This window comes from Pimephales promelas, chromosome 8 (genome assembly GCF_988280905.1).
Source record: "Pimephales promelas chromosome 8, fPimPro1.hap1.1, whole genome shotgun sequence".
NCBI lineage: Eukaryota > Metazoa > Chordata > Actinopteri > Cypriniformes > Leuciscidae > Pimephales > Pimephales promelas.
In genome coordinates, this window is record NC_142776.1 from 31,077,972 (window position 1) to 31,101,238 (window position 23,267).

The 23,267-nt window shown below is 35.7% G+C and overlaps 1 protein-coding gene across 7 annotated transcripts in view; it reads right to left on the minus strand.

The window, feature by feature from the left end:
- foxp1b (forkhead box P1b) overlaps positions 1-22,055 on the minus strand; it is a 207,722-nt gene extending 185,667 nt beyond the window's left edge. The window contains exons 1-4 of one of the 7 annotated variants that reach the window (XM_089134367.1): positions 21,713-22,053; positions 13,779-13,848; positions 12,535-12,680; positions 433-535 (exon numbers count right to left, since the gene is read on the minus strand). The gene's annotated coding sequence lies outside the window, so the exon portion shown is untranslated. Of the gene's footprint in view, positions 1-432; positions 536-12,534; positions 12,681-13,778; positions 13,849-21,712 lie in introns of all 7 variants that reach the window. The other 6 variants (XM_089134365.1, XM_089134368.1, XM_089134366.1 and 3 more) reach the window with 6 other exon arrangements.
- Positions 22,056-23,267: the final 1,212 nt, after the last annotated feature.

The following is a 23,267-nucleotide window of genomic DNA, read 5'->3' on the forward strand; positions in this document are numbered from 1 at the left end:
TGAGGCAAAGGCAAATGTGATGAAGCATCAACCATTCAGTAGAAAAAAAAACCCCAGCCACGACATATATATATATACATATTTTGAGAAAGTTCAGGGTTTCAAGATGACTTTTCTCATAGACACAGGAGATCTCTTTAATGTGTCAATTTCTGTTCTTTCTTCAAATTCTTCCAAAACTAAACACTATGTCAACAAATGTTTTATTTGTTTACATTTATATTTTTCCGAGGCAATTTTATGAGAAACGTCTGAGACAAAGTTGATATTAAATTTAAGTGCATGTGAAAAAAGAAGGCATCAAGTCTTCTTAGATATGAAAAAATCATCCGGGAGTAGTGAAATACGTACATTGTTATTAAAAAAAAGACGCAGCACAGCAGATAATATTAACCCGTGTGGTTTCAAGGAAGAAAACTGAAGATAACATACCACAGTCACTTGTTTGGATGAGATTGACATTCCATTGTTCCAATCAGAATTCAGAAAAGGGAACACGGGGCGGAACCATTGGTTACGGTGCAGCCAGCTCAATCTGAAATACAAAATGAGTAAAAAAGAAAAGAGAGACACACAAGTGCATATTAAGATCAGCAAAATTACAAACAGGAATTGATACCATTCTCTAAAGGTGGGGGAAGTCCCTTAAATTCACTCAACCCACATAAACCTGGATGATGACTCAAATGAGAAAGGAAAAAGGCAAAACGTGATGAAATCCAACCACAAATGCTTAATTTGGTGACAAATTAATTCCAGAGCTGACCTAAATGCATCTTAACGCATTTTGAGATGTTCAACGGCAAGCATTTCTGACACTTGTGATATTTACACAGAGCATCTGATAATCAGCTCAAATCTGCAGCGCTGTTCTGATGAATGGTATAGTGACTCGGGGGACGACTCATCTGAGAATATGCTGCGGCCACACACTACTTGACAATTCTCTGGAACATTTTGTCACATCCCGTAAGTCGGTGACACGTAGGTTAGACCAATTAGCATCAGTGGAGGTGATTTGCATAGTAAAATGCTTATTCCAGAGGTCAGCAGTTACTCAAGCGTGTTGATGTCTGACTACTTTTTACTGTTTATATTTCAAACATTTGAATTTGAAGATGTAAATACATAAATATATAAATACATTTATATATTCACACACACACACACACACACACACACGTATATACTGTATATATATATATGAAGAGTTCAGATGCAAAAGCCTCTAAATGCCATTTGAAATTTCCTTCTTTAATGATGATTTTTTATCAAACTTGTATATTTAAGTTCAGTAATTTCACTTAATTAACAATTAATAGGTAATTATCATTGCCATTTAAGTGAAATCACTGAACTTAAATATACAAGCTTGATAAAAAATTATCATTCTAGAAGAAAATTTCAAATGGCACTTAGAGGTTTTTGCATCTGAACTCTTCATATATATATATATATATATATATATACACCTCCCAAATCAGGACATTAAGATTTGAATAATTTAAAAAAAAAAAAAACTACAAACTCATGGCCCATCCCTACCTAGAAGCCAAATATTCACAGTCTGCCCCCAACAGGCCCAATAAAAATCAACCCTTGCATTACAGCTCATCTCCATGTAATTCCTCTGCATGGAATTCAGCAATCTCTAACCCCCTTAGTTGGCCACATTCCTCTGTTCCGTGTCGGGCGCTGAGCAGCTTCAGATAAGAGCCGCTCTGATTAGCCGCCCGCGTTCTTGTCATTGCTGCAGAAAATACACCATCCCAAAAGACCCCTCGCTGGTATTTAAGACTCTCACATCACTGAACTCCAAAAATAGGGAGTTTAAAAGGAGCAATAGGACATAGCTACAGGTATAGAGAGGTAGAAAGGGAGGGAGGAGTACTGTCGTATTTGAAGAACAGCTAGAGCACATGAAAGTGAAAGAGAGGTGAAAACTACGCCAGGATACAGATGGATCATCCAAACTTCCTTGTAAGAGAGGAAGTGACAATAAAAATTTTTAAATATAATATAATAAAAAATAATAAAATAAAATCAATTATTGAAAAATACAGTTAAAGGGTAACTAAACCCCTGGTCAGAGGCTGACTCCACCCACTGGCAATATTTGAAAAATGCTGAAAAAGTGGGCAGATCCCAGCGGAGATAGAGGGGACGAAATAGATGCTAAAATACTGTATCCTGATCGTTTTCAATACTCTCAATTCCAATTCCTGACTCGCTACAGTGGTTTTGACGAAAACGAGCTGGTTTTTATACTGCCAAGGGCATGGCTCTTATCAAGAGTGTGGTGCGCTGAAACATGCCTACGTCATGAAGAACCGCTAACATCCAATAGGAAAATTCAACTGCAGTAGCCACCGTTCAACCTGAAGAGGGCAGCACCAAAACGTTTTTACAACATATATTGTAGAAAAATAAAACACTTTATACACAAATGTCAAAAAAGTTACTCGAATCAATGACTGGTATTAATAAAGATCCATTCTTACAGATCATTAACCAAAAAAAGTTGGTTTAGGGTTTAGTTACTCTTTAAATCAAAATCTCAACATCTTTACCAACAGGAAGTTGAATAAAATAAACATGATCTTGTGGCAGGACACTTGAAAAAAAAAATAAAGATCTGAATACATAACGGTCAAAAAGACAGACGCACTAATTGTCTACTTAATTCTTAAATGACAAGGCAACCAGTCTATACGCACATATAGTTCTAAACTCTATGTCAGCAGTTAAATTTGTACTGTAGCTACTTTTACTACTAGACAAACCTGATCATTTCATTTATAATTTACATTCAAACAAGCATTAAGTTTTCCCAAATGTTTCTTTCATATCTTAAGACATTTAATTGATTTCTTGTTCATTATGTCTCCTCTGAGACATGGGGGGAAAACTGAGACCAACTTGATACTTTAAATGAAACAAGTGAGAAATACATTATGTCTTTGAGAGATCTAAGATTCTTTTGGCTTGCGAAGGTATTCAAACCCCTTCATTTTTTCACATTTTGTTATGTTGCTGCCTTTATGTTAAACTTATTTAAATTACTTATTTTTTCTCCATTAATACTCCATCCACCATAATGATTAAGCAAAAAATAGATGTGACAACTTTTAATAAAAATTTAATAAAACTAAAAAACTGAAATTACATTGCATAAGTATTCACACCCTTTTAAAGATATTAACCTCAAATTTGAAAGACAACTTGTATAGATTTATGGCTTTGATTTTCTAGCCATTTTAGATCTGAACTTGTTGTTTCAAAAAATACAGTATATATAAAGTAATATATATAAAATAATGTTCATAAATACAGTTTCATAAACATAAACCTTTTTTTACTTATTAATTCTTTACTTCAGCAATAATCTGAGTGTCTTCTTTAAAATGAGAACACGCTTAAGTCTGTGCTCCCAAGCTCCACATTTTTCAGTTACGTTTTTTTTAAACAGACATTTTTGTCCACTGTGTACCGAAGTATAACTTTTTTTAATTGATGCACAGGGGATAAATTAACAAAGTTTGGAACAACCAGGGCTCTTCCTAGAGCTGACCTCTTAGCCAAACTGAGTAACTGATGGAAGAGGGTCTTGGTTAGAGCGCTGATGGTCACTCTACTTAAGCTGCATGATCATTTATGAAGATGCGAGAAATTTACAGAAGGAATAAAAGCCTCTTCTCAGTGAAGAAACATGAAAACCCACTTGGAATTAAAAAAAGCACCTAAAGGACTCTCTCAGAATGTGACAAAACATTATTCTCTGGCCTGGCGAACCTCAGTTGCAAGCCTACATGGAGAAAACCAGGCACTGCTCATCACCTGCACAATACAGCACCATCCCAAACAATAAAGTGTGGTGGAAGGAGCATCATGTTGTGGGAGTGTCTTCAGCAGCAGGGACTGGCAACTCATTGGAATAGAAGGAAAGCTTAAAAGACACAAAATATAGAGTTAGCCTAATAAAAAAAGCATTCAGAATCTCAGATTGAGCAAAATGTTCGCCTTCTGACAGGACAATGACCCTAAGCACAAGGCTAAGACAATGCAAGAGTAGTTTATGGGCAACTTTGTGAATGTCCTTGAGTGGCCCAGCCAGAGGCTTGAACTTAATCGAACACTGGAGTAACCTGAAAATGGCAGTTCAGTGTCCACCAAAGGCCCCCATCCAACCTGACAGTGCTTGAGAGGATCTGAGGAGAAGGATGGCAGGAAAGCTAGTCACATCATACCCAAAAAGGCTTGAGGCTGAAAAGGTGCTTTAACTATGCAAACTCTTAAATTTCAGTTTTTCCTTTCTGTTGTCACAGATCTGCTTTTTAATTTGCCATTATGCTGTATGGAGTGTAGACTGATGTGAAAAAAGTAATTTAAAGTAGTTTATCACAAGGCAGCAAAATAACAAAATGATAAATATGAAGGGGTTTGAATACTTCCGCAAGCCACTGTATATAAGCTACTGTATAATGTATAACTGTGTGATCTTTACACAAATGGACAATAACAGTGTCAAAACATCTCAAAGATGACCAAACAAAGGGTCCAAAAACTTAAGCCAATGTGATATTATATATTTCACATTATATATATATATATATATATATATATATATATATAGAGAGAGAGAGAGAGAGAGAGAGAGAGAGAGAGATAGATAGAGAGAGAGAGAGATAGAGAGAGAGAGAGAGAGAGAGAGAGAGAGAGAGAGAGAGAGAGAGAGAGAGAGAGAGAGAGAGATATTTGGTAAGTTATCATAAATCTGGGCTTGGATTTGACATGATGAAGAATAGCCTGTAGACTGATGTGAAAAAAATGTATGTACAATGTATGAACGATCAACCTCAAAGCAATAATATCTTCCTCTGGGCACGCAAGAACTCACAAAGGTTTGACTCAGCTACTTCATTTTGGTGGCATAGCAGCTGCTCAATACAACACCCCTCGGCACCTCCAACATGTGGTTTTAATCCACACGTTTCACACAAATTGCCAGCCCTGTCAGTCTCAGACAGAAACCAGTTACCAGCCACTTTAGAGTAGTTTGATAATTGCCAGTTATTTGTGTGTCAAATTTCCCACAACTGCGAAAAGACTAGAGAAAAGTCACACTGTGTGTGATAAAATGTACTACACTCATGAGATTGTTTCTGCTTTAGATCAAAGATGTTGTCTACCCATCCATTACAATGAGACGCATAATCTAAAATAAAAGAGAAAAAAAAATTGACCAATTTAACCTGCTACCAAATATTTTACAAGACACGATTATGCGATTTTGAACAAACCAATAAATCACCCAAAGACAAGTCACTTGTTGCCTCCTATTGTTGTGATGATATAACTTGAAGAAAACTAACTAAAACCCTCAATCGGTCCTTGGGGTCAATATGACCCCAATCGACTTTTCCTTAATAAAAAAAATGGTTTCCTTTATCTGAGTGGTATAAGATTTTGTGACTTTTCCTACATAATCTATCTATACACACACAAAAAAACTGGGCTTGATTCGGTTGTTCTGAAGGTGTGTAAAAAAAATGTTTACAAATCTGGTCTTCGGGGTCAATATGACCCCACATTGAAATGAATGGGAAATGTGAAAAAAACTAAATATTTTTTATTCATTTGTCCAAAAAAATATATAAATCCATCATAAATCAGAAAATTTCCACACAGAAATGAAGGCCTACTACTAGAGCATAAATGTGATGTAGAAAAGACATGCTCACTTACACACACACACAAAAACACACACAAACAAACATGTATGAGTGTACTGCCACAGAGAGCATTTTTTAGAACTCACAAATGAAATCAGTCACAAATGCAGAACAAATTAAAGTGTGAGACCTAATACACATACACACACACACACACACACACACACACACACTCACACACACTGATTATAGTTTTACAATTTGTTTTACATGTTTTTTATAGCTTGTTATTGCTTTTTAAGTTCAGAATTTTATTGGAAAAAATGTTAGATTAGATGTTCACTCATATTGCTTTTGTTTTCATATTATTAATTTTATTTATTTTGCATTCTAAAGTTAATTATTTATTTTTACACTTTTTTCAATGAAATCAACAATGTGCAACTAAAATCTGACTCCAAGTCTTGTCCTTTAGGTGCGTCTTATGTGGCATTTAGGTGTCCTTTTTCTGTGGCACTTTGTAAAAACAGACGTTTCAAAATGCATCAAAAACTACAACAATTATACTATTTAAAAAATTTATTATTTTAAATGTCCTTTCTTATGTTTATATATATATAAAAAAATTCATAAAATGTATTTCAAAAGTTGTGACAAAAGTAGTCAGTAATGTAGTAGGCCACATACAGTAAAATGAATGGCTCTCTATTGTCTCTGCTGGTCAAAACTATTTATTTCTAAAACTGTAAAGAATTTAGTTTTTTCTCTAACCAGTAGATGGCGTAATTCTACAAATAACACCTAGCTCAATATCCAGAAGCAATTTAAATTAAATTTTGATCATTATTTAAGTGATTTTTTCATAAAAAATTAAGATTTCATATGCAAGTTTATGGTGTGGTTGAGGAATTGTGTTGTAAATAGGTACAAAAGTACTTCTTATCTCCCAAAACACTGCATTAATGAATAGATGAGAAGTAAACAAAAAAAAACATATATTATTTGTATTATTAAAAATGTATAGTTTTTGTACAATTTCTCTATCAATTGTTGGGGTCATATTGACCCCAAGGACCAGATTTGTAAACAGGAAACGAAGACCTTTTGAGTAAACATTTTCAAATCAGGAATAATATCTGAAAATAGAGATGCACCATTTGCAGTTTTCTTGGCCGATTCGGATTTCTTTTGTAAGTGTGACCTGCCGATACCGATTTTTGCTGCTCCCGATTTTTTTTCCAAAGAACTATAATTGATAGCATACAGTATACTATTCTTCAATGCAAAATTATAAACTTTTTCATTAAAAAGACAGTAATAAAATAAGAACAAATAAACTGAGGCTGGGCGATTAAACGGTATCGGTATTTATCGACGGTACACCATTGTTGGTAACAATATAAAAAATGTTCGATATAGCGCTCGATATTTTCATTAACAACCACCACAACATTGCCTGACATCAAATGGCAAACATGAAAATGGAACGAAACTGCGCTTCAAAACTGAAATATTATCATATTTATATAATGTTATTTTTAATATGATGATGACCAAAACATTATTTGTTCATCCTTCAAATACTACCCTCATTTATAAAAATAAAAGTTTCAAGATGTAGGAAAACATGCTTATTTAACAAAAATATATATTTGAATATTTTTTGTTTTTTTAATCAAGGAAATTTCTCTGGCATTTCTTTCTTTTTGCTTTATCGAAAATGTACCGAACCGTGACACCACTGTATCGTCTCGAACCGATCGAACCGAACTGTGACACCACTGTGTCGTATAGAAACGACGACCACTGAGTCGTATCGAACCGAACCGTGACAGCACTTTATCGTATCGAACCGATCGAACCGAACTGTGACACCACTGTGTCGTATAGAAACGACGACCACTGAGTCGTATCGAACCGAACCGTGACAGCACTTTATCGTATCGAACCGAACCGTGACACCACCGAGTCGTATCGAACTGAACCGTGACACCACTGTATCGTATCGAACCAATCGAACCGAACCGTGACACCACTGTTGTATCGAACCGATCGAACCGAACCGTGACACCACTGTGTCGTATCGAACCGAACCGTAACACCACTGTGTCGTATCGAACCGATCGAACCGAACCGTGACACCAGTGTTGTAGTACTCGAGACTCGGACTCGTCTCGGACTCAGTCTCAAGACCATATTTTAATGGTCTTGGTCTTGTCATGGACTTGTCCATTTGGACTCGGAATTGACTCGTACTCGAACATTTTTTTTTTAAGGACTCGGAATTATTCCCGAGTCCACTCGAGTTCAATTAAAAATATTTTTCATGATTATTAATGTATGTTAATAAAATATTTCTTTAAATTGATTGACACGCCCAGTGATTGGTGATTTTCTAGTGCGCAACTGCTCATGACAAATTTTAATAAAATTACTTTTAACACCACCTACTATGTGGCCTTTTTACCCAAAACTGATCATATTTTTTCAGTATAAAAAGATCATATAAATTCAGTAAAAAAAAAAAAAAAAAGAATTTCTCCAAGTAAATAAAAGTAAATTAGGTAATCAACCCTCACTGGTCTCGGTCTCGACTCGGGCTCGACCGTCTCTGGTCTCGGACTCGACTCGGACTCGACGCTCTATGGACTCGGTCTTGACTTGGACTCGACTCTCTCTGGTCTCGGTGTTGACTCGGACTCGAGTGAGGTGGTCTCGACTACAACACTGCGTGACACCACAGTGTCGAATCGAACCGATCGAACCGAACAGTGACACCACTGTGTCGTATCGAACCGAACCGTGACACCACTGTGTCGTATAAAAAGTCAATAATTATCGATACGAACGATTTTGGTACTTGCGACTCACAAGCTGCTTGAGACTGAGAGGCGCCTTATGGGCCCTCCACTTCAGTGGCGCACTTTTGGTCTGAGCACCAAACCTGCATGAATGAGTAAAATCATGCTCAATCAGCACTATTTACCGGAGTGAATGACACGAGTGAGTGAGAGGAGGCGGGTGTGTGTCACTTCACCATCAGAAAGAAGAGAGCGAAAACCGCACCTGACATTTTGTCTATGCAAAATTTGGCCCAGATGCAGTTGACATGATTGTGAACATGTCCAAAATTGATTTTATGGCCTGTCAGATATCCACAAGTTTCCTACGCCCCAGCAGGCCTTGCGTCAAAAGTGGGCGCGACTTCCGGTTGGAAGTAAACAAAGCGTGATTTGACATGCTTGACACTCGTTCATTCAACAGTTGACAGTCATTCAAGTTATAGCGATCCAAACTAGCTAACGATGTGGGAACACAACCTCAACGAAATTCAATAGGGTGAAATAACAGTACCTTTACCTCCGCAGTAGTTGATTGGGAGTATTGTAATAACATTATTAATAATCAATACTCATCAAGGCATGGTGACAGACAGTTGTGCGAGCTGACAAACAATTAAAATAAAAAATACACACTTAGTCATTGTGCTTTGGAGTTTATTCAAAATTATAAATGAATGTGCTGCTTGAATACATTAACTGGCACATTTGGTATTCTGTCACCTCAGGCTTTGATCCTGAGTTTAGGTGCAACATCAGTAGAGAACAGCCAAACACATGCTGATAGTTTATAGAACATTAAGAATTTAAACAAATGTACACAGGAAGATTCGTCGTCTTTTGGGAGGTGATGGAAACTACAGTCGTTGGCAGGATCACTCAGTCTAATTTCGTTTTCAGCTTATGTTCAAAACAATCCCGTTTAAGCCACTAAATTAGTTTAGTCCGGCTATACACACAACCGCGAACAGCACATGTTGTCCCTGAGCTCCGTAACGACATCTTTTATAAAGATTTGCGTCTTTAAATAGTAAAATAATTCTCCGAAAAACAGCTAGCCTCTTCGCTAACTAACACACAAAATACCATTGGAATGCTACTTCCGCCGCGTCACCGGAAGTTTCACCCACTTTATTTTTTACAGGAGCGCCCCTCGGAAACTTGTGGATAGGCTACTTTTTCTAATACTCATGTCAAAAATAAATAAACCAAGAAATTGAATCACTTTTTCTGGGGTTTTCTAAGCAATAGATCAAAAATCCATTTTCTTATCAATTTAAAAGGTTTTCTATCAAATGAGACCATGTACTTGATGATACTTTTTTTTTAGAGCCATTAATGACAATTAGACATGAAATCATTAAAAATGCCTTTGGGGTGTAAGGAATCAACAGAAAGCTTACATAATATATAAAGCTTGAATGATTGGAATCTCTATTGACCAATCGTATGATAAGAAATCGGTAGTCTGTATCTGCTGCAAAAATCTCCCCTCCTTATGAAGTCTCTAGCCCTATACAGTGAGAAATGGTTCTTAATAAACCTCAGGTGCTGCAAAGAACCACAGAAGAACATTTATTGGTGGTGCTGGTGGTTTTTCAAAATCTGCAAACTTAATTATTAAACATCAGTGTGTAAACATCAGCCGTAACTTAGCAACCAATGCTCTTGCAACCAACCACAAAAACTAGCATTGTGGTAACAAGTTTTGCAGACACAGTAAAATCCAATTATACTGTAAGTGTTCCACACACAGTAAAAACTCTTTATAGTGTGTTTTTATAGTTTTACTGCATTATCATGCAGTTGTATCCGTGTTTCAACTACTTCTCGCATCTTGCACAATTATCACCACCATGATTGTGCAGCAATAAAGAAGTGTGAATCCTGAATCTGGACCTCATCCTCAAGACAATGACCTACCAAAGACAGGACAATTTAAGGGAATGGTCTGCCTGAGGCGGTCTCCGTTTTGACCCGGCAGCACGGGAAGAGCCGGAGGAGATCGAGATGATTTAGAGCTCTTCTCGAAGACGTGCTGACAAGGTTAGAGGGTCAACACAGACATTAACAGGTCAGTGTGTGGCCCACTTGGGGACAATTACTCCTGGCCGCGGCTAAGTGGACACTTGATTGAACACGACAGTGCTGGGAATGCGCCATCCCTATAGATAACAATTCTAAGGACCATTTAGGATAAAAAGCCCTTGTGATACGCGCCTTTATGGCCCAAATTCATCTTTCTTTGCGCTTTTAAAAAAGAACGCTGGCAGTGTGATCGAGGGGTTATACTCTGGGCAGAAGGAAGAGAAACATTAGAGAGAGCTTGCATCCTTTGATGCTTTCAGAGAGATCACACAAGAGCAAATACAAGGTGAGGGGGTTGCTCGAGGAATCCATGAGATGGTTTATCTCAGTTTAGAAGATTGTTTTCCTCATCACGCTGAGCCTGTTAATATGTTTTGATTGTTTTGTTTGGGTTTATAGGCGATTACAAGCTGCGATATAATTAAATTCCAAAGGAGAGAATCCGTAGCATTTAAATTTTGATAATTGAGGTTATATGCACATCCAGTTATTGCTGTTATTTGTAAGGTGCTAAAACAATCAATTTTACTGCTTGTAATAAAACTCTTTGGCTTGACTTTTACACACTGGCATCTTACAGTACAGGGGAGTGATTGCAAAATCGAATGCAAACGGACAGATTCAAACCTCTCTCCAAAAGCCCAAACTGGACCACTTTAGACAGCCAACTTTATTATTCTACAATTTTTCCGACTGAATTTTCATACACACCAATGCAACAAACCAACATGTGCTCTTTCTTTTTTGAAAAAGCAGACTTTCATTAAACATGTAAAACGAGAATTGGCTCCCTTTTAATTCATTAGTTGGAATTTTAAATAAATTAGTCACACTCTACATGAAGTGGAAATGAAACTTGCTTGAAATAAAGAGGAATTTACTGAATTCTAAAGGAAAGAAAATCAACACATGTAATGCATTCTTAAAAACGAAGTGTTTTCCATCCTGGTCCAACCATTTATTAAATACGACGTGATATATAAACTAAATACAAATCCATCCATTTCAACTTTAAATTGTATTTAATGGATTTAAATGCAAGCGAAAATGTTCTGTTTGTAAAACTATAAAATGTAACAGGCTGCCAATGGGGTTAAAATTGTGATATGCAGTTAGAGCGTTTGTTTAGTAAAAAGCATGAGAAATGAAAACAAGGTCTTTGGGTTGTTGTAAGCTGAGCTTGTATTGTGAGGGTTTCGGGCCTATGGATTGTTGGATTGTTTACTTAAGTCTTGGCAGCAGAAAATCATCTCCACATTGTCCTGCTCCTGCTGTCGGCTCGGGCAGCATCGATTGCAGCTGTGGCACTTTAAGGACATGCAGAGGACACAGTTCACTTAAGTTTTGACAAATTTTGAGAAGGATTTCTAGAACACTTCTTTTTTGTATATTTTCCAGGAAAAGCACTGCCAATAGTAGCATAGTACCATTTCAATTTAATTTGTCAATAAGGATATCAAAACATGACTGAGGTAAGGTAAAACAGCCATACACTGTTAATACTAGTGACCAAATTCAACAAAGACGTATATCGCACTGTCCGGCATAAAAGCCGTGGCCTTTACCCAAGATTTCACTGGGAACATTTCGTACAATCTGACAAGCAACAATTGTAAAAGACTGTACAAAACCCATAGTGCGGCCCGCCTACACGCCATGAAGTGTAAAAGTGTGGCAAAAAATAAAAAAGGTTGGGTTGGAAGGTGAAAGTGAGAAAAGGATAGACAAAGCAGAAATGGAAAGAAAAGAGAGGAATAAATAGGTATGGAAAGGGTAGAGAGAAAACACCATGGCATTGACTTCCACACCTCCCAAAATAGAATTTTGTTTAAAAAGACTATAGAGTGAGAGGTGAAAAAAAAAAATCACTTATCCAAGTGCCCACTGGACTATCCCATTACCACAAGAGCCCAACTACAGACATTTCCCTTTACCTCAGCTCGCGCAAAGCCGAGACACTTGGAAGTGATGTTCTTGCGAAAGGAAGCGAGCGTCTCCTCTTTTTACCTCTCTCCCCTCCGCCCTCATTAACTGGGCTCCATTCCAATTCATTTAGGAAGCCCCGAGAGCCTGCCTTCCCCTGGAATTTACCGAAATGACACAACATTAGCAGATTTGCATATGCAAAACGGGTCAAGCAACAGGCACTCGCTGCTCAATTGACCTATTGCTTGTTGTGGCAAGCCGAGTTATTCCCGCGGAACAATTCTGTTACCAAGTGGGCGTCGTGCGAGTGCCATCTGGGTAACACTTATTTAAGGCTGGCAGAAGTCCCGTGGCAGCCCGCCTGGCGAGGAGGAGGAAAAGGGGAATAAATTGCATCATTTACTTGACATCCATTTGCCGTCGTACCCGTTTAAAACCCATGACTAAATAATTTGGTTATTCGACTGCCAGTTACCACTGTCATCCAAATGGTGCGGTGCACGCGACAAACAGCAAGACTGTCAAACGCACTGATAAACGACAGGCCTGTGATGTTTAACCATGCCAAAATACATAGCATATTTACGTCTGACAATCTAAAGACTTTTGTCACTGAATTACGACAACAAACACATTTTTATCCAAGCAAGCGGTTCTGAAATTGCAGAATAAACCAGGTGGGTTTGAAGGACCATCTAAAATTAAGGAGAATAGTCGTCCTCAAGAATGATAACTTCAGATGTCATATCTTTAATCCTTCAGAATTCATTTGTCTGAAATTTAATGTTTGTTACTTTGTGAACCGACTTTGGGTTCTTGAAAGGCGCTATAAAAAATAAACATTATTATTATTTGGTTGCATTTGAAGTTGATTGTTGAAGGTGTACTCCATTTTTTGCTGCTAGTTCTGCTGATTGTTTAGAGCGTTTTAATGCAAAACTCTTTGACACATCGACCAAAATGGGTTATTAATAGCTGATCAGGGTGATCAATTGCCCATATAATGCAAATATAAATGTAGCCCCTATATTTAATAATTCTCAAAAAGAAATATATATATATATATATATATATATATATATTTTTCAATGCTGATGATCTCAAAATATATAAATATGGGCTGATATTTTCAGTGGTGACCAAAAAAGGAAAAAAAAATGTGTGACCAAAATGAAAGGCCATTTAAGTAGCATTATAATCCATTTTTAATGAAAAGAGCTTGTGTAACAAGAAGTAGTATGAAGTTTCTTACTGTTTCAGTAGGTCAATTGCCAGGTGATTGTAGACAGTATGCTTAAATCCCTTTAGTCTCGTTGAGGTGTCTGAAACCACAAATATTACAACCATCAACAATCAATGTTGCAGGACAGAAGAATATGATTTTTTTATGACTTATACCATCAATCAAGAAAAAAAAAAAAAAGAAAAAAAATGGTTCCACAATCTGAATTCAATTTAGGTTGACATTTGTTTTTGAATATGGATCAATTTTTCATTAATCAAAGTGTAATTTGCTCTAACCATTACACTAAATCATAGCAGCAAAAAAAAGCTGTATTGTACCAATAAACTGCAAGTGATAAACCCTCCTGAAAGTATCCATTTAATCACTGTAAACAATTGTATATCAAGTACACAGAAATGCACTCAAAATTCCTATCTCGCTGCTCTGTGATATTAAATCAAAAGATTGATTCTCTCATTTTCCAGCTTTGAGGTTTACTCAGCATTGGCCAATTGATCAATCCACGCTTCTGAAGATCGTACATTATGCTCATTCACAACATCAAAATGCTTTTAGAGAAATATCCAGTAATCCCCAAGTACATTTCTCAGCCCTCTTTTCTCAACACTTCGCTCTGCACTAGAAAAACAAAGCACCAACAAATGGTGCTTCATTGTTACGGAGTTTGATTTTTTCTTTAGAGCTTGGATATCACCACCTGTTTGACAAAGCACATATTTTTTTTGTCAGGAACTTTCTGGACCTGAAATAAATGTTGTCATAGCACTTTAGTAAACATTTCAATTCCTCTGGGTAATCTGGTGCACAAGGAGTAAAACCCCTGTATGGTAACGCCAACTCGTGGATATAATAGCGAGTCAGTGTGTTTTCTAGCCTTGAGAGCACGTCAAGCACAGATTGGGCTGCATCCAAGAGCATCTTTCCAACAGCTTCTTGAGGTGAGGTTACAATGACTCAAAATGATTCACTTTCAGTTGGTTTCTCAAAGCGGCAAGCAAAAAAGGCCGTACGTGAGCGCTTTCATGTGAATGAGGCAGGTTCGATACCGAGTTGAGCGTTTAAGATAATTACCATGCTTTCATAATGATCCATCAGATGAGACCTTACATATCAAATAAGCAAGCAACACGTCAATTAAGACCACCAGAATTGCTTCGAAGTTCAAACCAGCAAATAGGCCACATTTTGGTATAAACACACATACATACAGTTGTAAACAGAAGATCAAAGAAAAGTTCCATCGGATTTTTTTTTTCTCCTTTGAATTCATTTGAACATTCGATTGGAAAAAAAGAAACCTTCTCGCAAAACTAATTACCATGCAAGCTATGATAAGGTAATTAGTACTCGAGCCGGTTTCCTGATTAAACATACTCTAATTGAGAGCATGCTGCTATTGAGAGGGAGGAAAAACTCGATTCCCTTGGAGGGCACTTAAACGATGTCCCTTTAACAAACATGTAAGCAGAGACAAAACGCACATTAATTACCAGTCAACAATATCGGCATCTACTCTATCCTTTTCTAAGTTCCTGTTTCTCCTCTGTTTTTAAAGTATTTTTTAAGCATTGTAAATCATTTTCAGAACTTGTTACTCTGATGGCTTGGCAAGTGGTAAAGTCTTCATGTTAAAAAAATATTATAATATTAAAATAAAATATTTATATATTCATTAAACATAAAAAAATGCAAATCAATCTAAATATATATTTTCTAACATACAGTCTATAATAATATCCATTCATCATATTTCCTTTGGAGCGAATATGAACTACTGGCCCTGAGGTATGGACTTGAGATCATATCAAAGTCAAGAGCCAACAATGTGAAAAAGTTTTGAATGTCTAACGTGTCATGATAACGCAACCTGTGATGTTTAGATTGATCATCTACATTTCTGTTATGTAGTGCAGCAACACTGCTCTGATTTCAGAAGTGCAAAAGAGGTTGATGTGTAAATTCTGAACTGACTCGGTGAGAAAACTAGTGTGAAGGTCTCCATAGCCAGCTAAGTTCATATTAAAGCATATGGCTCAGATCTTTTGATCATGTACATGTGTTTTTATGCATTTTAAACAAACACATTAATTTCTGCAATGTAAAAAAAAAAACATTGTTGTTGTGAAATTTTATGTCGCCAAGATGATGTTTTCAACCTTATAAAGTTTACCAATATTGAGTTATGATATCAGATAAAATTGGTTGAAAATTCTTGAAAAAAATAAATGGTGTCAACCGGCAGAGATTTTGAATTATCGTGGTTAAGCTGCGTGTTTCAGTTTCTGGTGTGAAAAGATGGAATTTTCTAGAAAATGATCTAAAATGTTGTTCAAATATTCTACAATTTAAAAGTAAGTATAAACAGAAGACACTTAATATATATAAATATGAATGTGAAAATTGATACAACTATTACAACAATGATGGTCTCGTTGTCATTTTTGTTACATTTGTCATTATTGCATCATTGTTGTTTTTGTTTAGTGTTGTGTAAGCAGAATTAGTAATAATAGATAATAAAATAAAAATAAACAGAGAAAAAAAAACTTGTTATAATTGAAAGTAGATTATATCTGGTCTGGGCTAGTTTATATATTTTATTTTTTTCTGTCATGTCGACGAGGACATCTAATTTGTAATTTATTTATTTTTATTGTAAGAATGGGGTAGGAGTTTATAAGATTTTTTTTCTTCATCCTACTCCTGTTCTTTTTGTAATGGAATGTACTTTTGTTGTGTTTGTTGGACTTGTTAAATTGTTGTTGTGGCATTTCGTGTTGCATTACCATGAAAAGAGAAAAAAAATAATGAAGCTCACCTGATGTTACTGTACTGCACCATTATGAAAGCGATTTTTACTATGGTACATTTAATGTTTTTACTGTGGTAACTTTAATGTTGTCTTAGCTGATGCCTTTGTCTTGTTGTATTGTGTTAGTTTAGCAAAACATGCTGAAGTCTATTGCGGATAAAGCTATTCATGCATGCGTCTAACTACAGTTGCATATGCACAGTCAACTTGCTCGCGAATGTTCATGGAACGGCTTTGACTGTTCCAATATGGCGGACGGCTTACGTATAGCAGGCCATAGAAAAAGCCACTAATGAGACATCCATGTATATTTTTGCTGATGAGGACTGCAAAAGCGAGGAAAAGGAACCAGTGTAGACGACATCAAATCTCATAAATATAGCAACAACAGCCAGGACTGCTTCTAGACTCGTACTGGATAACATCCTGATTAAACCTGCCAGATCCAACAAAAACAAAAGTTCAAGATGAACTGAACCCGGTAAAGACATTTATTGTTTGCAAAGTCTAATAAAGGAAAATAAAACTTTATTTTAGTATAAAATGTTATTTTTTGCCCTATTATTCAGTTCATAGATCAAAGTGGATCAAAACCTTTCATCAAACTTAGGACAACTTTGATGAACTTTTTTGATTTACTTATGTTGACTCCTGTATTTAGTAGCATCAATTGAACATGGGCAAATTGAGTGCCAATCACAGAACAGGACACAATTAACAAGCTTATGTTGATTTAAAATTATTATCATCCAATATAAGATTCCAAATAGTCTTTCCAACTAATGAAAATCAATATTTACATAGTATAATAATAATAATACATTTCTTACACACATTTCACAAAAATTGCACAAAATCACATCTACTGTCCTGCAACAGAGCAATAACCAGGTGGTCACCCAATGTGCATCAGTAGTATTTTGGATCAGTGCATTCAATCTTAAAGTGACAGCAGCCTAATCTGCTACCGTTAATGTTAATTGAACAAATTCATTGCTCTTGACTTAATCAATTTTGTTACTTTAATAAGAATAAATATATATATATATATATATAGTATATTTAATTTACACAATGAAGACTAGGTTTTTAGTACATTTGATTACACAATTTATACACCTACTGTATCTAGTGCTAGCAGTAGGTCTACTTCATTTGTATCTTTGTTCTATAGTAGTTTTTTTGATCCTATTTTATCACTGCTTATTTAATTTTCAAAGAGCTTGAGCTTTCATTTTTTAATACAATTTTTACTCATGTTAGTTAGGCTAGAATTAGTTTTTTTGTGAAATATCAACTTTTGATTTCATATAATTTTGAAGCAAAAATAACCATATTGTCATATCATTATCGTAAAATAAAATTACTCATATCATGATACAAGATTTTGGTCATTTCGCCCATCCCCAACTAATTTTATTAAAAAAAAAATTATTTAGATAAAAAAAAATGATACAAAAATATTTAACCTAAAATAAATACAAATGTATCCAATGAATTCATTTTTAAAGACACAAATCTGAATCTGAACTTCTTTTTTTTTTAATACACAAGAAATGAAAACCACTGTATGCAGTTCTTGTACACGGTAGCTTTTCCGGCTGTTTCTTTCTGAACTATCAATATCAATTCCAATCTTTGCAAAGATTATGCATGCCTTGCACATTATGTATTACATAAATGTCAACAAATGCAATGATTTGAACTCCTGGAAAGAGTAGCATCTATATTGTTTAAGGATTCCGAAATTCAGGCATTGGCTGCTGCTCTTCAGTGAAAAACTGATCCAACGAGCTGATCCCAGCTCAGCTGTCAACTTCACAGTTGGCATAAAGGGACTTGTGAGTATCAAACCATTTCAACATTTAATCCAGCCTCTAATCCCATCCATTTGGATTTACATTCCAATAAAAGGACATACATACAAGACGACTACAGCTAGAAGTCAACCATTTCCATGTCAACAACAAATCAGTGACCTTCTCTTTACTGTACATTGATCACCAAACCCTTTCTGCATGGATTCAAACTATTTTCATTCAATTGCGTAACATTGTTTTGAATATAAATACACTACCAGTCATTCATTCGTTTCACACCATCGTAAAAACATTTGATCTAAAGGCTCATGCCTACATTTTTGAAAAAAAAAAAAAAAATTATATATATACATATATATATATATATATATATATATATATATATATATACACACACACATACACATATATATATATATATAATATATATAATATATACACACACACTTTGGCAGATAAATATGAATGATACTAAATATGAAAATAATTGCATTAGTTGGTACGAATATTGAACGAAAAGCAGCTGTCAATTGTCCAGGATAAAAAAAAATTATAATATAATGTATATATTATAATTATGAAAAATATTAAATAATAATTGTCACTTACAATCTCATACTTCTATTAGTGGTGTGTTTATAGTTTCCATGATTTTACTATTATTCTAATATGTGAAGAAAGAAAGAAAGAAAGAAAGAAAGAAAGAAAGAAAGAAAGAAAGAAAGAAAGAAAGAAAGAAAGAAAGAAAGAAAGAAAGAAAGAAAGAAAGAAAGAAAGAAAGAAAGAAAGAAAGAAAGAAAGAAAGAAAGAAAGAAAGAAAGAAAGAAAGAAAGAAAGAAAGAAAGAAAGAAAGAAAGAATCAGAGATGAATGACAGTGAGATTTTTAAAAAGAAAAAAAAGTGACAACTCTCAGTCCACTTGTATAATTGTCAACAGCCTGCAAGAACACAACTGATAAACTACCTGGATTCCTCAGTGTGACAACAACAAGCTATAATTAACTTATAAAAAAAGGTATTGCCGCACGTTGACAGCGTTCAGAGTTGCCATAGAAACAAGAACCTGGCCACATCCTCACCCTAAGCCATCCAGCGACTGGCCAACGGCCTGGCTTCTCAAGCCAGGCAACCCAGCATGAAAGCCACACGCAACAGAGAGACAACAGCTGCCCGAACACACAGCAAGACACGGGACGCAGCAACCTCTATCCCGCGTTATGATTCAGACATCACAACTTCATGCATTATTCGGTGAGCTGTCTTTAACCTCTACGATTCTCAGATTCTCATACACTTCACCTCAGTGAAGATGTTAATAACCTTTCTGTGCCACCACACACACATCTGACTCATCATGATCTTCTAGCTAAACGATTGCGAGTAAATCTGAAAATACTAGCTTTGGAATAAAAAATGTGCACGCCTTTCCTGTAATACCATGACGGAGTAACATTATGCACAATCTATTTTTGGAATCTGAAAAAGAATATATGGGTAAAGAAAATACAGCATGGAGGCATACGATTGTTTTTTTTTTTTACAACAGGTACTTGGTGAGAACAGTTGTGCACTCCCATCATAAAAAGGATCAAATAACTCAAGCTCTCAAGCTGTATCAAGGCCGAAAAGTTGTAAAGAAAAGTTCAGCCAGTGCTTTTAATCCTGGGTCAGTCTGCATTTGCAGAGGTCCATTTCTGCATAAGTGAGCACAAACTCCAGTGCCTGTTCAAACAGTTTCTCTCTCTCTCTCCCTCTCCTTCTCTTTGTCTCTCCCTCTCAGGCAGCTCATGACAACGGCCCAGCAGCAGCACTGTTTGATCTCCAGTGTTTTCCTTAATCTGGGTTGTCAAGGTTCGCTTGTTGGAGGCTGTTTACTTTACTTTCCCTACAAAAAAAAAAAAAAAAAAAGCATTCTTTTTCTTTCTTTTTTTTCTTCTTCTTCTTTCCCTCAGACAATGACTAATCCAATGCTGGGTGCTAAAGCTGCTGCCTTCCCATTTAAAAGTGTGATTTGAAAAGACGTTTAAAAGTTACATTTATGAGAATCAATGCCTTTAATAATGATATGCCCTTTAATAATAAAAACAATAATATGCATACACAAACCAACGCAAAAAGAAACATTTTATATTCCTTTCCACTTTCAAAATAAAAATATGCACTTATTGATTTACATCTGGATCCATTGAATGTGTGTGCAAATAGATAAAAAATATAGAAAATGTAAAATAATTGTGAGTATGTAGCTACAAATGTTCTGGTTATTTAATTTGTGAATGTTTAAACATATATTTTTTTAAATAAAATAAAAAAGATAATGGGTCTGGGGCCAAATATAGTATTGTGTGAAGAATATTTCAGGCTAATTATAAATTTAAACTGACATTCTACTAAACGAAAAGAGCTACTTTTATTGTGGTGAAGTACAAAAAGTAAAAGTTTATTTCCTCCACTTTTTCAAACATTTGATAGACTTTTATTAAGTAGCCTAAATGTGTGTGTGGTTTACATTCAGAAAGTACGAGCAAAGGCACATTTCTCTCCGACACTTGTTTCAACACAGTGATGTTGAAAACCAATTTTATTCAAACTGCATTTCGACTGTGTCTCAATTTCAGCGTTTATGGAACTCCCATTTGATCCTCAAAATGCTGTCTAACTAGGCAGCTCACTAGGTTTCGAAACACAGCCTGCTCTTGCTGAACACTTAATTCTGAACGCTTCTGCTCTTAACTCCATAACCCAACCGGATGATAAGTAACGTTACTGCACTGAACTTTTTTTAATGCACGGGGGAAACTGTCGCGATATTCTCAACATATTTCGTTAGCATTATTAATGTTATATTCAACTCCAAACGAAGAGATGCACCAGCAGAAGTTGTTTGTGGTTGAGTGAACACGTGGGGAAAAGCCCCCTATACAACACTGAACACCGAAAGAAATCTCGGCTCGCAAACTTTTACGCCATCGATCAACGAATCGCGATTTCAATAACTTAACGTTACTTTGTTTTTACGCATCACGTCACATCAGAGCTGTCAGTCACACATATGTTGTTTACACAAACAAACAAAAAACGAACAACATAACTTGCTAGCAAAAGAGCTAACTTCTGAAAAGTACTTAAAGACTACAAATAAAATACATCGCCCGGACAGCAATTATTATACACGCGAACAATAATGGTGTTTGCTCATTACGCCAATATTGCTTAAAAACAATAAGGCAACAATTAGATAACAAAGACAAACTGTGTCCATATTGTGCTCTAAAATGTTGCAGAATGCAGGAGGTGAATTAACTTACCGGGGTTTGACAGGGACGAGATAGACACGGAAATTTGTGCACGATAACAAATTCAACTCTTCACGAGATCTTGTATACCATGAGCGCGTGCTATAAAACACACTGTAAATAACCAACAAATATCACTCCGCTGGCGGTACTAACTTCAGCAGCAAACACTGGACTGGGAGCGACGCTGCAGTTTCGAGCCCGTTTCACGCCGTCTTTCTACACGGAGCTGCTTAGGATGTTATTACAGTTTATTGCGCCTTGCACACACACAGAAAAGAGAGAGAATCGCGGATTTGGATGTTGTTATTTTTTGATGTTCTACGCCCGTGACGTCACATCCACATCCACCTGCTGTAAACAACATTCATTGCCAGATCTTTGCGCTGCAAAACAAAAGTGTGACGAAAAGTCAGAGATATGCTATATGCTACGCGAGTTACATTGAAGATAGAAGACCGTTTTTTTTCCACGGTCGGCATAATTCTAATAAATTTAGCTTGCTATTGTTTGGTAATTGCAACTGATTTCTGTCTTCGTGAAGCAAGGGGGTTCAGGAAAGTTCAGGAGAAGGACAACCCATAATAAGGGAAGTGCAGAGAGTCTTTAATAGTCTAAAGATCAGCATACTTCATTAGAGTCTATATACTCAATATAATAACCAGATAGGCGTCACCAAATTTACAATTCACGTAACATTATACTACAATATTCACTTAAGTGTCCTGGGCTGGAACTAATAGCCTAAATAAATATTATATTAAAATGTAATGTATAAGGGTACAATGTGTATAAACTGGAACTCAAAATATACATATTATATAGCTGATATGAAATACTAATATATATATATACCCAAAAGTATACCAGCTATACTTACAAGGGAACAGATTTAGGTGTAAAGTATACCTATAACTTATAGAATTAGATAACTCGTTAAAAAAAGTTTTGTTTTTGTTTTTTAAAAGAGGGAAAAGAATTGGTCAGTTGTGTAGGCCGGTTAGCATTCAGTGTGAGCAGCATTAATCTGAGATCTTGAAATAAGGGAGAGGTCTGACTGTCCTTGATCAAGGACTGAAATGCACAGTAAATTTTGAAAGCAGCTAAATGTTGCTTTATGGGCCCAAGTTGATGTGTTTCACGGATAGAGAGCGCCACCCTCTGGAATATTGTGTTTCCTGCAGACACCTGGAGCTAAATTTATAGTTTTGTCATCAAATAAATGCATAGGGAAACATTGATTGCTAGAGATAAAAAGAATGTTAGTAGTGAAAGTATAGTTAATTTCAGTTAATTAAGAGTGGAAAGTGAGTTCAAATTATTTTTGTCAATTTTTATTATAAAATAACTGATCCAGTGAATTAAGTAATCTGGAACTTTTTTTTCCTTGCACTTTTAAATTCTGATATTTTCTGTGATTGTCTCCCCAGCACTTCAAACCATAAAAAAGACTTTAATCACTTGATAAGCCAACTAGAATATGGCAATGTTATTTTTATTATAGTTTTATTAATATTTTGAATTAGCTTTTAGTTTTATATTTTATCATTCCTGTTCTTTTTAATTA